The following is an 18377-nucleotide window of genomic DNA, read 5'->3' on the forward strand; positions in this document are numbered from 1 at the left end:
GCCCCCTGTCGCCCTGGGATTCCACCCTAGCAGCCATTGCCTAGCAACGCCACACCGTCTCCTCACAACGAGCGGCTTCTTCCAAACGAGCGCATGGTGAGGATGGGGGTGTTGCGGCTGAGTGTTGCGGCTGAGTGTGGGAGGGAGGTGTGTGTGCCAGGGTTTCGAGTGGCACTCACAGCACTTACGACTCCATTACAAGTTATTTAAGGTTAGTGAAAGCTCAGCAGCCCTCATCTTCAGTTCAAGAATAAACAAACGACAAAAAAAGTAATGCTTAATACTGTTTCATTTCCCAAACATGTGGCAGCTCATTAAAATATATTTGCAGGGCAAAGAGTCTTTGCATTTTATTTAAATTACTTTTGAATCCCTTTGGGTCAAAATCATCCGCTGGCCTTTTTCAGATCACATTAAACATGTAGTGTAATAAAGCACACACACAGTCTCTTCACTCATCACTGGCTTTGTGGCTTTCATTAGTTAAGGCTATTTTAGGGACGTTGACATCGACGACAGTTGGGCAGATTCGTGCATATACAGTACCGTATCCCAGATGAAAACAACATGCGATTTGAAGGTTCAATGCAGCGTTTCTTTTAAACAAATCTCAATATCTAATCAGTACTGGGTCAGAATTAAGTCCTTTACTGTGATGGTTTTCAATTAAAATAGTAAAAAAGAAACAAAAATAGTTCATTAGCAAAGAGCAATTTCTCAAGCAACAATTTTGCTGGGACTGTCTCGGGGGAGTGGTCTGATATTATTGGCAGAGAGATTTGGAACTCTTTCTTATTGGTCTATTAACTAATTTACAGTGCCTTGCGAAAGTATTCGGCCCCCTTGAACTTTGCGACCTTTTGCCACATTTCAGGCTTCAAACATAAAGATATAAAACTGTATTTTTTTGTGAAGAATCAACAACAAGTGGGACATAATCATGAAATGGAACGACATTTATTGGATATTTCAAACAATTTTAACAAATCAAAAACTGAAAAATTGGACGAGCAAAATTATTCAGCCCCTTTACTTTCAGTGCAGCAAACTCTCTCCAGAAGATCCAATGTTGACCTAAATGACTAATGATGATAAATACAATCCACCTGTGTGTAATCAAGTCTCCGTATAAATGCACCTGCACTGTGATAGTCTCAGAGGTCCGTTAAAAGCGCAGAGAGCATCATGAAGAACAAGGAACACACCAGGCAGGTCCGAGATACTGTTGTGAAGAAGTTTAAAGCCGGATTTGGATACAAAAAGATTTCCCAAGCTTTAAACATCCCAAGGAGCACTGTGCAAGCGATAATATTGAAATGGAAGGAGTATCAGACCACTGCAAATCTACCAAGACCTGGCCGTCCCTCTAAACTTTCAGCTCATACAAGGAGAAGACTGATCAGAGATGCAGCCAAGAGGCCCATGATCACTCTGGATGAACTGCAGAGATCTACAGCTGAGGTGGGAGACTCTGTACATAGGACAACAATCAGTCGTATATTGCACAAATCTGGCCTTTATGGAAGAGTGGCAAGAAGAAAGCCATTTCTTAAAGATATCCATAAAAAGTGTTGTTTAAAGTTTGCCACAAGCCACCTGGGAGACGGTGCTCTGGTCAGATGAAACCAAAATGGAACTTTTTGGCAACAATGCAAAACGTTATGTTTGGCGTAAAAGCAACACAGCTGAACACACCATCCCCACTGTCAAACATGGTGGTGGCAGCATCATGGTTTGGGCCTGATTTTCTTCAGCAGGAACATGGAAGATGGTTAAAATTGATGGGAAGATGGATGGAGCCAAATACAGGACCATTCTGGAAGAAAACCTGATGGAGTCTGCAAAAGACCTGAGACTGGGATGGAGATTTGTCTTCCAACAAGACAATGATCCAAAACATAAAGCAAAATCTACAATGGAATGGTTCAAAAATAAACATATCCAGGTGTTAGAATGGCCAAGTCAAAGTCCAGACCTGAATCCAATCGAGAATCTGTGGAAAGAACTGAAAACTGCTGTTCACAAATGCTCTCCATCCAACCTCACTGAGCTCGAGCTGTTTTGCAAGGAGGAATGGGAAAAAATGTCAGTCTCTCGATGTGCAAAACTGATAGAGACATACCCCAAGCGACTTACAGCTGTAATCGCAGCAAAAGGTGGCACTACAAAGTATTAACTTAAGGGGGCTGAATAATTTTGCACGCCCAATTTTTCAGTTTTTGATTTGTTAAAAAAGTTTAAATTATCCAATAAATGTCGTTCCACTTCATGATTGTGTCCCACTTGTTGTTGATTCTTCACAAAAAAATACAGTTTTATATCTTTATGTTTGAAGCCTGAAATGTGGCAAACGGTCGCAAAGTTCAAGGGGGCCGAATACTTTCGCAAGGCACTGTATGATGTCACCAGGCAGGCCAAAACTCCATCCCACCAAAGCAGGCTGAAATTCAGGCGGTCTTCAAACACTTCTTACACTAAAAGGGCTCTATCATCATTTTCACAATTTCACAGTATTATTCCAATCTCATAGTGTGGACACATATAAAACACAGAACTGGGCACAGAACTGGGCCTTTAATGCAACTAGGCTCATAATGCAACTAGGCCCAGCATTTGGAAACCTCTGCAAAATAGTGCAAAACACAAATGTCATTAAAGAATCTGTTCAGAATAGTAACTCATGTTTCAATAGCTATGTTAATTCATGTTTAAGTTAGCAATGAAATTGTGCATCAGGGCTGTATTCTTTTATGATTTTTTAAATTTAACCTTTATTTAACCTTATTTTACAATGATGGCCTACCCCGGCCAAACCCTCCCCTAACCCGGACAACGCTGGGTGCGCCGCCCTAAGGGACTCCCGATCACGGCCTGTTGTGATACTGCCCAGAATCGAACCAGGGTCTGTAGTGACCCCTCTAGCACTGAGAGGCAGTGCCTTAGACTGCCGGGCCACTCGGGAGCCTCATACAGTCTCATACAGAGACTCAGAGAAAGGAGTGCTGATCTAGGATCAGTTTTGCCTTTTAAAACCCCTTATGGTCGATGTCCGCACCCCGTGGAAATCTAATTAGCATAATCAAAAATCCCCATACAAATCTGTCAGTTTAAGCTAGAGATAGTGTATCTGTTTTTTGTCTTTGGATGTCTCAATCCACAGCATCTGCCTATGTAACACTTCCACATCTGCAGTGAAAGGTGACAGAGCTAGAGCGGTGTTTGTCAGAGCATGAGACATCCTGAAAATCAGTCTTCTCACAAAATGGTCTGTAGCATCTGAACGGTTTGGCCTAAAAAATATTATGACCCCCACAAGTGTCCTGGGACTCGTCTGAATTCGGTACAGCCGATCTGCCAACTTCTATCTGTAACGTCCCAACAGTTTGGACTACACACTAACAGTTTGGGCTATACACTAACAGTTTGGACTACACACTATCAGTTTGGGCTACACACTATCAGTTTGCGCTACACACTATCAGTTTGGGCTACACACTATCAGTTTGGGCTACACACTAACAGTTTGGGCTACACACTAACAGTTTGGGCTACACACTAACAGTTTGGGCTACACACTATCAGTTTGGGCTACACACTATCAGTTTGGGCTACACACTATCAGTTTGGGCTACACACTATCAGTTTGGGCTACACACTATCAGTTTGGGCTACACACTATCAGTTTGGGCTACACACTAACAGTTTGGGCTACACACTATCAGTTTGGGCTACACACTATCAGTTTGGGCTACACACTAACAGTTTGGGCTATACACTAACAGTTTGGACTACACACTATCAGTTTGGGCTACACACTATCAGTTTGCGCTACACACTATCAGTTTGGTTACACACTATCAGTTTGGGCTAAACAATATCAGTTTGCGCTACACACTATCAGTTTGCGCTAAACACTATCAGTTTGGGCTACACCCTCTGTGTAAAGGTAGCCAGTTTGGGCTACACCCTTTGGCACACCCTCTGTGTAAAGGTGAGACTGGCCTCACAAGACTCGTCTGAAGGTCTCCTGGTACCAGTTTAAAAAATGAATACAAGTGTATACATAGAGACTGTTAAGTGACAAAAATAAGGGTTTAAATATATGTAAAAAACAAATGTTTCCTGATCTTTCTTATATCTCTCAGATATAGGATAGATACTTCAGAACAAACTTCTTTTAGATGTATTTTTTGGGACTATCTGTTGTTCCATGTAGTGAATCTGTTATTCACTGTGTTTCTATGGGCTAATAGCAGTAAGGCCAAACAATATTTTTCATCAAATATAAAAAAATGTTGATACTACAAGGGTTCTTAAAATGCTAAATCAAATAGCAAAATTACCCTTGGTATGACCTTAAAACAATTCCATATAGTTTTGTAGCCCCCCCCCCTGGCTTAGACAGGGTTTAGACTCTTATGGGTTATGACTACAATTATGTGGACAGGAGGGACCTAGTCCTAGATCAGCCCTATTATTCTGAGACGCTTTATGAATACGGGTCGTGGTTTATCCCTATTTCCCTTTTTTTATTACTTATTGTTATTCTGGATGACAGCGGGACTCTGGAAACGACACTTATGCAACAAATAATGTTTTTCATTCTCTTGTGGGCCTGCCAAGTGGAATTTATTTATGAATTAGTCCCGAGTGAGGCAATATTTCATGGCAATGGTCAATGTTAAATTGGTATCCCCTCCACCCCCTCTCCTCCCGTCTTGGGATATTGACAGTATACCCTCACATGAGATGACACTGATACATTATAGGGTGTGTGATCTGACAATTCCATTGAGATGCACATAGAGACAGAAGGAGACAGAGGGAGGGCATAGGGCCATCTACGATTATCATAAGGGCGTACCCTATGGTGTATCACTGTGATATACAGTAGTCATCATATGTAATATCAATTGTCATCCTAGCATTTTGTCTTGTGTTACATCAGGTGGGTCAAACCCGATGAGTGTCAGACCATGCAATCTTTCACCTCCTTCATAGACACTGAGTGTACAAAACATTAAGAACACTTGCTCTTTCCTTGACATAGACTGACCAGGTGAATCCAGGTGAAAGCTATGATTCATTATTGATGCCACTTGATAAATCCACTTCAGTCAGTGTAGATGAAGGGGAGGAGATAGGTTAAAGAAGGACTTTTAAGGCTTGAGACAATTGAGACATGGGTTGTGTGCGTGTGCAATTCAGAGGGTGAATGGGCAAGACAAAAGATTTAAGTGTCTTTGAACAGGGTATGGTAGTAGGTGCCAGGAGCACCGGTTTGTGTCGAGAATTGCAACGCTGCTGAGTTTGTGCGTATCAAGAATGGTGCACCACCCAAAGGACATCCAGCCAACATGACACAACTGTGGGAGGCATTGAGTCAACATGGACCAGCATCCATGTGGAACGCTTTCAAGACCTTGTAGAGTCCATGCCCCAACGAATTGAGGCTAGTCTGAGGTCAAAAGGGGAGGCAACTCGGTATTAAGAAGGTGTTCCTAATGTTTTGTACACTCAGTGTAGATTCCTAATGATTGAAGCTCATAGATAACAGCAAACATATTCCCCTTCGTACCATGAGTTATGAATAACAGCACAACGATGTGGTAACTATATTTACATACAAAATGAACCATTTAAAACACTGAAATTCATAATTCCAGGGGATTAGCTTCCTTCTAGAAAATAATTCAACTTTACTTGGTAAGAGGTCAACAAGAGGGGTACATTTTAAAAATTAAAGTAGGTGTATTTGGAGTCAAGATGGTGTAGCAGTGCAGACATGGTTTGTCGTTCTCCCCTGTACATTTGGTATTTTTTTGTCTTTTTTTGTATAGATTTCAATGTATTTTCATTCTCTTTTACATTGTGAAAATTAAACATACCTTCCGGTAACCCGCCTCACCCAATTTGATACAGATCCACTATTTTTAGACCTTTTAGCCAGAACCTCCATCAGAAGCTAGCCATCAGAACCTCCATCAGAAGCTAGCCATCAGAACCTCCATCAGAAGCTAGCCATCAGAACCTCCATCAGAAGCTAGCCATCAGAAGCTCCATCAGAAGCTAGCCATCAGAAGCTCCATCAGAAGCTAGCCATCAGAACCTCCATCAGAAGCTAGCCATCAGAACCTCCATCAGAAGCTAGCCATCAGAACCTCCATCAGAAGCTAGCCATCAGAAGCTAACCAGCTAATTAGCTACTAGCTATTTAGTCACTGTCAGCCACTGCTAGCAGCCTTTACCTTTGGCACAGACTCCAGCCGCTTTTAGCCTGGATAACACTTGCCAGCCTGCCAGTATCGGACTGTTTTCTCCACTACAACGCCGGATTCCTGCCGTAAGCCCTAGACCATTACTCCTGATCATCACAGCTAGCTAGCTGACACCTAGTGCCGTAACCTCATCCTACTCCTCCTCTGTTCCTCGGGTGATGTGGCGGTTAACCCAGGCCCTCTCATTTGTTGACTTCTGTAACCGAAAAAGCCTTGGTTTCATGCATGTTAACATCATAAGCCACCTCCCTAAGTTTGTTTTACTCACTGCTTCAGCACACTCCGCCAACCCTGATGTCCTTGCCATGTCTGAATCCTGGTTTAGGAAGGCCACCAAAAATTCTGAGATTTCCATCCCCAACAACAACATTTTCCATCAAGAAAGAACTGACAAAGGGGGAGGAGTTGCAATCTACTGCAGAGATAGCTTGCAAAGTTCTATCATACTTTCCTGGTCTATGCCCAAACAGTTCGAGCTTCTAATTTTAAAAATGAATCTCTCCAGAAATAAGTCTCTCACTGTTGCCACCTGTTATAGAGCCCCATCAACTCCCAGCTGTGCCCTGGACACCATATGTGAATTGATTATCCCTCATCTATCTTCAGAGTTCATTCAGTTGGGTGACCGAAACTGGGATATGCTTAACACCCCGACAGTCCTACAATCTAAGATAGATGCCCTCAATCTCACACAAATGATCAAGGAACCCACCAGGTACAACCCAAAATCCGTAAACATGGGCACCCTCATAGATATTATCCTGAACAACTTGCCCTCCAAATACACTTCTGCTGTTTTCAATCAGGATCTCAGCGATCACTGCCTCATTGGCGGATGAGGCGGATATTGATCTCCTCCCGTCAGTCGAGGATGCCTGGTCATTCTTTAAAAGTAATTTCCTCAACATCTTAAATAAGCATGCCCCTTTCAAAAAATGTAGAACTAAGAACAGATATAGCCCTTAGTTCACTCCAGACCTGATTGCCCTCAACCAGCACAAAAACATCCTGTGGCGGACTGCAATAGCATTGAATAGTCCCCGCGATATGCAGCTGTTCAGGGAAGTCAGGAACCAATACACGCAGTCAGTCAGGAAAGCAAAGGATAGCTTTATCAAATTTGCATCCTGTAGCTCTAACTCCATACAGTTTTGGGACACTGTAAAGTCCATGGAGAACAAGAACACCTCCTCCCAGCTGCTCACTGCACTGAGGCTAGGTAACACGATCACCACCGATAAATCCACGATAATAGAGAATTTCAAGAAGCATTTCTCTACGACTGGCCATGCTTTCCTCCTGGCTATCCCAAACCCGGCCAACAGCTCCGCACCCCCCGCAGCTACCTGCCCATGCCTCCCCAGCTTCTCCTTCACCCAAATCCAGATAGCAGATGTTCTGAAAGAGCTGCAAAACCTGGACCCGTTCAAATGAGCTGGGCTAGACAATCTGGACACTCTCTTTCTAAATTCCTCCACCGCCATTGTTGCGGTTGTCTGCTAAATTATAATTACTTGCTACTATGGCCTATGTATTTCTTTACCTCCTCACGTGATTTTCACACGCTGTATATAGACTTGCTTTTTTTTCTATTGTGTTATTGACTGTACGCTTGTTTATTCCATGTGTAACTCTGTGTTGTTGTTTGTGTCGCACTGCTTTGCTTTATCTTGGCCAGGTTGTAAATGAAAACTAGCCTCAACTTGCCTACCTGGTTAAATAAAGTTGAAAAAATATATATATATTACTAAATGTATCTGTATAGAATGCTAAATGTATCTATATAGAATGCAGAAAAGTGAATAGTATAGAGGATATGTTTTGGATATTGAATCAGATCGTGAAACTTTGGGTCGTGCCAATTCATGTACATCTCCAATAGTGTAAGTCCATTGTATGTTATGATGGTCCACATATTCCAGCATCGTACAATTCCCATAGCTGCCATTAAAATATCATATCCAGGGAGCCGTAGTCGCATGGAGGTCACTGCGCCAACCAAATCTATCTCCGTAACCGACCGTCCCAAGTGACAACCGGGGTCGGATATGCTTTGCTGGCTCTCTGAGGGGAACGGATGGTGACTGTCTGGGATATGATGTTTGGGGAATACGACAGTGGTGAATGTCATTCCCCATGTCAAGTGACTGTTGGCATTATCATTTTGGAAGGCTTTGCTATAGGAGGGGAACTCGAGGAAGGACAGATACGCCTTTTGGGTATCCATCCGGGGGAGACGGTAGGTTAAGGGAAGAGGTTCCACAGAGCCAGATGATGGGAAAAACAAAGATGCTCATTCTCAAATCAACCCCTAGCTCCTAACCCTTAGACCAGGTCTCTCCAACCCTGTTCCTAGAGAGATATCTTCCTGTAGGTTTTCCCTCCAACCCCAGTTGTAACTAACCTGACTCCTCTTAGCAACCAGGTAATTATTAGAATCAGGTTCGCTAGATTTGGGTTCGAGTGAAAACCTACCGGACAATAGCTCTTCAGGAACAGGGTTGGAGAGCCCTGCCCTAGACACTGAAAGGTTTGGATAGGTTTAAACATTCATTCTAGTCTATCATGGAGCAAGGTAGCGCTACTCCCCTGTTGTTGACACCTGTCCTGTCCTTTCCAATCTCGTGACTAGATCTACATGTCATCGGCTAAGAGAAGGCAGTGTTCACCAATAAGTAATTCCCTCATGGAAGAAAGGAAGGAAGGGACAAATTTGATCATTTTAATCTATTTAATCAATTAAAGATCCCAATTGAATCACCACCAATGAGCCAAACGGGCAGATCATGGGTGATTCAGCAGTAAACCAGATCAAGTTGGTGCTTCTGTTTCTTGTGTCAGGCCATTAAGAATTATTATACAAGTCATAACTGCCCGGGATGCTGATTAAACTTTAACATTGACCGTTGCCATGGAAACATTGCCTGGCTCTGGAAGAATTATAAAACAAATTCCACATGGCAGGCCCATAAGAGAATGAAAGAATGCATTATTTGTTGCATGAATGTAATTTCCCATAGTCCGCTGTCATCCAGAATGTCAGAAGGACATTAAAGTAGAAAAAGAGAAATGGGGGTAAACCAGGACCTGTATGTATTAAGCATCTCAGAATAGTGCTGATCTAGGACCAGGTCCCCCCTGTCTTAAAAGGCAAAGCTAATCGTAGATGAGTACAGCCCTGATGCACAACTTCATTGCTTATTTAAACATTCATTCATGTTGCTATCCTTATTTGTATACATACATTAATTTAAATCCAGTCAATCTGAGATCATCACATCATGTAATTAATCTCACGTTGGCTATTTTATGTCTGGGACATTAGTTTCAGGTATAAGTGACAGCTCCTCCCTGGCTGTCTGGCAGCCGGACCTGATCAGGTGGTTCAGTATAAATATAGTGGCGCAGGAAAAAGGGCCAGTCATTCAATTACAGTCCAGATGGACCCCGCCTCTTTCTCCAGCAACCCGACAGGTCCCCTGTGTAATTATATTACCCTGTCTAATGGCTTCTATCATGTCACTTATCTCCAGTCTGGAGGGAGGGATGGAGTGAAGGAGAAATGGAGATAGAAGGAATGGAAGAGACAGGAGATGGCATGAGGAGTGAGGGAGAGAGTGATGGAGAGAGGGAGAGAGTGAGGGAGAGATGGAGATAGAAGGAATGGAAGAGACAGGAGATGGCATGAGGAGAGAGGGAGAGAGTGAGGGAGAGAGTGATGGAGAGAGGGAGAGAGTGAGGTAGAGAGTGATGGAGAGAGGGAGAGAGTGAGGGAGAGAGTGATGGAGAGAGGGAGAGAGGGAGGGAGAGAGTGATGGAGAGAGGGAGAGAGTGAGGGAGAGAGTGATGGAGAGAGGGAGAGAGTGAGGGAGAGAGTGATGGAGAGAGGGAGAGAGTGAGGGAGAGATGGAGATAGAAGGAGTGGAAGAGTGGAAGAGACAGGAGACGCCATGAGGAGAGAGGAAGAGAGTGAGGGACAGAGTGATGGAGAGAGGGAGAGAGTGATGGAGAGAGGGAGAGAGTGAGGGAGAGATGGAGATATAAGGAATGGAAGAGACAGGAGATGGCATGAGGAGAGAGGGAGAGTGAGGGAGAGAGTGAGGGAGAGAGTGATGGAGAGAGGGAGAGAGTGAGGGAGAGAGTGATGGAGAGAGGGAGAGAGGGAGGGAGAGAGTGATGGAGAGAGGGAGAGAGTGAGGGAGAGAATGATGAAGAGAGGGAGAGAGTGAGGGAGAGAGTGATGGAGAGAGGGAGAGAGTGAGGGAGAGAGTGATGGAGAGAGGGAGAGAGTGATGGAGAGAGGGAGAGAGTGAGGGAGAGATGGAGATAGAAGGAATGGAAGAGACAGGAGATGGCATGAGGAGAGAGAGAGAGTGAGGGAGAGAGTGATGGAGAGAGGGAGAGAGTGAGGGAGAGAGGGAGGGAGAGAGGGAGAGAGTGATGGAGAGCGGGAGAGAGTGAGGGAGAGATGGAGATAGAAGGAATGGAAGAGACAGGAGATGGCATGAGGAGAGAGGGAGAGTGAGGGAGAGATGGAGATAGAAGGAGTGGAAGAGTGGAAGAGACAGGAGACGCCATGAGGAGAGAGGGAGAGAGTGAGGGAGAGAGTGATGGAGAGAGGGAGAGAGTGATGGAGTGAGGGAGAGAGTGAGGGAGAGATGGAGATAGAAGGAATGGAAGAGACAGGAGATGGCATGAGGAGAGAGGGAGAGTGAGGGAGAGAGTGAGGGAGAGAGTGATGGAGAGAGGGAGAGAGTGAGGGAGAGAGGGAGAGAGTGAGGGAGAGAGTGAAGGAGAGATGGAGGGGGAGGGAGAGATGGAGATAGAAGGAATGGAAGAGACAGGAGACGCCATGAGGAGAGAGGGAGAGAGTGAGGGAGAGAGGGAGAGAGTGAGGGAGAGAGTGAAGGAGAGATGGAGGGGGAGGGAGAGATGGAGATAGAAGGAATGGAAGAGACAGGAGACGCCATGAGGAGAGAGGGAGAGTGTGAGGGAGAGATGGAGATAGAAGGAATGGAAGAGACATGAGACGCCATGAGGAGAGAGGGAGAGTGAGGGAGAGATGGAGATAGAAGGAATGGAAGAGACAGGAGACGCCATGAGGAGAGAGGGAGAGAGTGAGGGAGAGATGATCCAGGAGGTTATATAACAAGACGGGGGGCATTTTGATACACCACAGAACCCTCTCTGCACCCATTAACAGGTCAGGGGCCTCAATCTGGCAGCTGTGGTAATATATGTATGTCCTAACATGGTGGCGAGAACAGAGGATGATTGGTGAAAGCCAAGTTATGACACACTACTGCCCACTGTAACACATGGCACAACATGGCATTTGGTACTTTCTATTGAATAGAATGACAATGGTAATAGGTTAGTTCACAGTCACGTCCATACAATCGTGAAGCCATAGTACCGTTCCACTCATACACTAAGTATAATGCCTTTTTATTGAGGACGTTTCTAGTTATGACACCCTACAGTCCATTGTAACACATGGCCATTTGGCACATACAGCATTTGCTGTTGAATAGAATAACCAAAGGTCGCAATACTTTTTCAGATCAGTGCAGATGAAGCACACAAGGCAAACAGAAGATGGCACAACATTAGATAATTGACACATAGCTACAGTAGGTAGATCAAACCCTTCAACTCAGTTTAGGACCAGAAAGTCCTTCACTGTTTACCCTGGCTTCAACCATGTTCGGTCGATGTCCCTGGCCTGAACTTTACAAGAGGATGAACCTCGTCTAGAAGGCCTCTCCAGATGACAGTCAGTTTGATCATGCTCAACACAGTGAAAATGTGAGGCACACAATGACAGTTGAATAACCAGGCTTTGTTGAGGTGACTCGTCTTTGAAGGCACGGAGGCACAAACAGATCTTTAGAAGTGCAGGATCTGAGAGACCCGGACAGAGAGAAAAGAGAGAGAGAGAGACAATGTCGATGAAAGAGAGAGCTCAATCAGCGAAAGAAAGACAGCTGTGTGCTAATCAAAGCTGCGGCGTGATCAAATGGAAACATGTACTAAGTCGACAAACCAATGTCCTTCAACGATCGCCCTTCAACGTCAATTGCCAGCTTCCAGCCCCTACCATGGCTATATGCATGCTCGGCAAACATGAAACAGTATCAAATAACCAGTATTTAAACTAACTAACTAACTAGGTAGCTAACAAGCTAACTAGCTACTTCTCAAGTTCAGAATTGTAGTTTAAGACCTTGCAGTGATTAACTTAAATGACCCTAGCAGCCTATCTCAGCAATGTGAAGGATATCTTCTAGACAAGATTCCCAGAGGGCATCGGCTGTAAAACAAATGTTCTGTGTCAACAAACATGAATTAGTTTGTGTAAGGCAGAGGCTAGCTAGCATCTGATTCACCCTTTTCACTTATGTAACGGCCTACGTAGAGTTGCCCTCTGGCCAGACATGGTGTTACAAGGGAGAGATCGGACATAGCTGGCTTTCCCTTTCTGGCATGTTCTCTGTCTCACCTCAGGAAAACATCACTCAGGAAAACTAAAACCCTTTCTGTTTATAGTCAAGATTCTTCAATTCTGTCTTCTTCATGGGGTTTTAAGTGGATCCTTGAAGTTGAGACATTCCAGATTTATGAAATGAAAAGGAAATTTGCTTTCAAATATTAATCATTAAAAGTCCAACTGCATCACTGCTGTGCACCCTCCGTGACCGACCTTAATACTCTAGCCTAGCTAGTTGTGAAGATCTGAAATAAATCCTAGGTTTAGGTTACATATAGACATATAGGCTATGTGGATCGGGGATCGGGGTTGTTTCTGGACAGGACTCGTTTCTGGACCAGATGGATCAGTTGGATGGAGGATGGCAGAATAAAGGTTGATGGTTCCATTCCCACATGGGCCGATACACTTCACTTCAAGTTCTACTCCATTTCTTTACTGTATAGCCCGTTTCTGTGTGGAAATCTGTCCTCCCAGAATTGACTCCTGTCCTGATCCCCTGAGGGAGCAGAGGCAGATGCCTGGAGGCTCCAGCTGCAGAGACGGAATTAACAGGTGGGCTGACTGCAGCTCTGCAGGTGCAGAGAGACACACCATGCATCATCTGCCCAACGTTGGCCTGGTTCCCTACAGTAGAATACATACAGACATCAAAACACACCTACACATGTGCAGTCAGGCACACACACACACACACACGCACACGCACACACACACACACACACACACACACACACACACACACACACACACACACACACACACACACACACACACACACACACACACACATGCGTGCACACTAATGCATGCACACCCAGAGTTTTCCTTGCCACTGTCTAGGTTTGGAGGTGAAGGTCTGAGCTTTGTTAATTCCTCTTTGGCAAATATGTCAAAAGCATTAGCCATCTACAATTTTGCACGATTGGTTGATTGAAAGGGACTTGTTCTCAGTACATAAGAGGTTAGGGTTAGGGCCATGTGGAGAGATAATACTTTCCTGTCTATAGTATATTGTGGGCCTTGCACATGGAGATGGAAGAATATCGCCCTCTAGTGATACGCTACTATCATTACTACTACCAGTACTTCTGAGAAAGGGTTGCATCTCAATAGTCTGACGGGGCTTCCTCTCCTTGCCTTTTCTCAATCTGCATGGATCTGAGATCATTGGGAGAATCTCAATTGCATACTTCTCACGTCTTCCTCAAAACCCATTAGAGGAGAAGGTCAGAGGGGAGGGACCTCTGGCTTTCGTATCCAATGGGTTTTGAGAAGGAGGCGAGGAGAGAGGATGCGGGGAGTTTGCAATTGAGATTCTACCACAGTATCGAGGAAAACATTGTGGATGCCTACTGGGCATTTCCCTTCACTTTTTCAGATATTTCAGATCAGTGAAGATTAAAGAGATGAGACAGGGAGAGGAAGCTAACTTATACTATTGAGATGCACCCATGGCTTCTATGCAAGCTCCACTAATCAGAAAACCCAATTTACCCTAATGGGCAGCATAAACTGGGTCCAACGTATGAATGATTTGTTTCTGTTTGAGTGAAGGCGAGTATACATGCTCATCTGTTAAATCGTCTAATATAATATTGCTCTGGAGGTGTAAATCATGGGCACCCCCACTCGATAAGCTGATTCATCAAAGGATTCAGTGGCAGTAGTGTGTGTGTTCTGTATAGGCAGTCACATGATTTCTATAAGTCCTCTGAGTATGTGAATGTCAACAGTAGAATGCTGTGTGGGTGTGTGTACTGGCGTGAACACAGTATATGCACAAGCATGCCCGTGAGTTTATATAATGAGTGTTTGTGTGAAGGACTCTAAAAGAGAGTGTGTTGGAGCATGTTGGAGAACACACACACACACACACACACACACACATTGCGCGTGCTTCACAATGTCAACACAGCCCCTTAGCTTAGTATACTGTCTCCTAACCAGACTAGCCTTTTCCCATGCATCTCCAATACAGTATTAATGAGCATGAGCAGTATCAATGAACATGAGCAACGAATGGGGACCAGATTTACTACTGTATCCGAGCACACACGCACACGCTCACACACGCACGCACACACATAGAGGAGTAACAGGTGCGGGGGGACCCACTGAACTTTAAGCGCCTCCAGGGTGCATAGGCTCACCTCACACCCATATAGGCTCACCTCACACCACCCATATAGGCTCACCTCACACCCATATAGACTCAACTCACACCCATATAGACTCAACTCACACCCATATAGACTCACCTCACACCCATATAGACTCAACTCACACCCATATAGACTCAACTCACACCCATATAGACTCAACTCACACCCATATAGACTCAACTCACACCCATATAGAATCAACTCACACCCATATAGACTCAACTCACACCCATATAGACTCAACTCACACCCATATAGACTCAACTCACACCCATATAGACTCAACTCACACCCATATAGACTCACCTCACACCCATATAGACTCAACTCACACCCATATAGACTCAACTCACACCCATATAGACTCAACTCACACCCATATAGAATCAACTCACACCCATATAGACTCAACTCACACCCATATAGACTCAACTCACACCCATATAGACTCAACTCACACCCATATAGACTCAACTCACACCCATATAGACTCAACTCACACCCATATAGACTCAACTCACACCCATATAGACTCAACTCACACCCATTTGAAACATAAAAAAAATCCCCAAATAAATGTACAAACAGTAGGGTATAAATAAACATCTCAATAACTAGAAATACATAAAAAAGGAGGGTCTAAGCTTCTATCGAAACTTGTGTTTCAACTCTAAAAAATGAGTGCAGGAGGAGAGGTAGTTGCAATGGAGGTATCACTGATCAGCTGTTTAGAGTAAATCCCCCCTATGTCCCCTATGCTCCCTATGCTCATTGTGCATGATTCAACACATATTAAATAGTACAGTATGCAATATGTATTGGTGTTCAATTGTTCAACATAAATGGAAGGTTCCCGGGCCCATAAGTAGTTTGGTCATGACCAGGATAGACCTGTAGTGTCATCTTGTGGCTATCTTGTGGTACTTCATGACCATGCCTCCCTTCACTAGCACATATTAGGTCAAATTGACTCACATGCAGACACCCAGCGTCACTTTTCCTATGACTATTCTAAACAATATAGTAATACATAGTTTTAATGTGAGGTTTTCTATGAAGTCATTGGGCGTGTTTCTTTGCCCAGGCATTGATGAAATGTCTAGCGCAACTAGCTAAATGCCTTTTTACCACTACTATACACATTTCATTTGGGATTCCACCTATCCATGTCATTTGCATGATGACCCACTAGTGAAGGAAGTGAGGAGAGTACAGAGGACGGAGGAGTTGAGAAAGCAAATTGGGAGAATCTCAATTGCATACTCCTCGCGTTCTCTGCATACTCCTCGTGTCCAACTAGTTCAAATTGCTGCCATACAAATTAACAGACAACATATTTCTGGAAAAAAAATAATACTAAACATTTTGAAATACAAAACAATTGATGCAATTGTGTGGCTTACATCACCAACAATGTTAGCATGAAACAGTCAGAGGTAACATAGCTTCAGCGTGGAAATCAGCTAGAAAGATGTGTCGGCATCAAGTAATTGTCTCTGGCCCCCTCCCAGTTAGGGGGAGTGATGAGCTCTACAGCAGAGTCTCACAACTCAATCGCTGAATGAAAACTGTTTTCTGCCCCTCCCAAAAGATAGAATTTGTAGATAATTGGCCCTCTTTCTGGGACTCACCCACAAACAGGACCAAGCCTGGCCTGTTGAGGAGTGACGGACTCAATCCTAGCTGGAGGGGTGCTCTCATCTTATCTACCAATGTAGACAGGGCTCTAACTCCTCTAGCTCCACAATGAAATAGGGTGCAGGCCAGGCAGCAGGCTGTTAGCCAGCCTGCCAGCTTAGTGGAGTCTGCCACTAGCACAGTCAGTGTAGTCAGTTCAGCTATCCCCATTGAGACCGTGTCTGTGCCTCGACCGAGGTTGGGCAAAACTAAACATGGCGGTGTTCGCCTTAGCAATCTCACTAGGATAAAGACCTCCTCCAGTCCTGCCATTATTGAAAGAGATCATGATACCTCACATCTCAGAATAGGGCTACTTAATGATAGATCCCTTACTTCAAAGGCAGTTATAGTCAATTAACTAATCACTGATCATAATCTTGATGTGATTGGCCTGACTGAAACATGGCTTAAGCCTGATGAATTTACTGTGTTAAATGAGGCCTCACCTCCTGGTTACACTAGCGACCATATCCCGCAAAGGCGGAGGTGCTAACATTTACAATAGCAAATTTCAATTTACAAAAAAAATGTCGTTTTCGTCTTTTGCGCTTCTAGCCATGAAATCTATGCAGCCTACTCAATCACTTTATATAGGAGCATCAAAAGTTGTGCTATAAATTCCCAGACGACACAAAGATTCCTTGATGCCCCTCCAGACTCCCTCTGCCTACCCAAGGACGTCAGAGGACAAAAATCTGTTAATCACCTAACCGAGGAACTCAATTTAACCTTGCGCAATACCCTAGATGCAGTTGCACCCCTAAAAACTAAAAACATTTCTCATAAGAAACTAGCTCCCGGGTATACAGAAAATACCCGAGCTCGGAAGCAAGCTTCCAGAAAATTGGAACGGAAATGGCGCCAAGCCGACTAGCTTGGAAAGACAGTACCGTGCAGTATCGAAGAGCCCTCACTGCTGCTCGATCATCCTACTTTTCCAACTTAATTGAGGAAAATAAGAACAATCCGAATTTTCTTTTTGATACTGTCGCAAAGCCAACTAAAAAGCAGCATTCCCCAATTGAGGATGTCTTTCACTTCAAAAGTAATAAATTCATGAACTTCTTTGAGGAAAAGATCATGATTATTAGAAAGCAAATTACGGACTCCTCTTTAAATCTGCGTATTCCTTCAAAGCTCAGTTGTCCTAAATCTGCACAACACTGCCAGGACATAGGATCAAGAGAGACACTCAAGTGTTTAAGTACTATATCTCTTGACACAATGGTGAAAATAATCATGGCCTCTAAACCTTCACGCTGCATACTGGACCCTATTCCAACTAAACTACTGAAAGAGCTGCTTCCTGTGCTTGGCCCTCCTATGTTGAACATAATAAACGGCTCTCTATCCACCGGATGTGTACCAAACTCACTAAAGTGGCAGTAATAAAGCCTCTCTTGAAAAAGCCAAACCTTGACACAGAAAATATAAAAAACTATCGGCCTTTATCGAATCTTCCATTCCTCTCAAAAATGGTAGAAAAAGCTGTTGCACAGCAACTCACTGCCTTCCTGAAGACAAACAATGCATAAGAAATGCTTCAGTCTGGTTTTAGACCCCATCATAGCACTGAGACTGCACTTGTAATGGTGGTAAATGACCTTATAATGGCATCAGACCGAGGCTCTGCATCTGTCCTCGTGCTCCTAGACCTTAGTGCTGCTTTTGATACCATCGATCACCACATTCTTTTGGAGAGATTGGAAACCCAAATTGGTCTACACGGACAAGTTCTGGCCTGGTTTAGATCTTATCTGTCGG

Source organism: Oncorhynchus mykiss, chromosome 15 (genome assembly GCF_057628025.1).
Source record: "Oncorhynchus mykiss isolate SJ-2025 chromosome 15, ASM5762802v1, whole genome shotgun sequence".
Taxonomy (NCBI): Eukaryota; Metazoa; Chordata; class Actinopteri; order Salmoniformes; family Salmonidae; genus Oncorhynchus; species Oncorhynchus mykiss.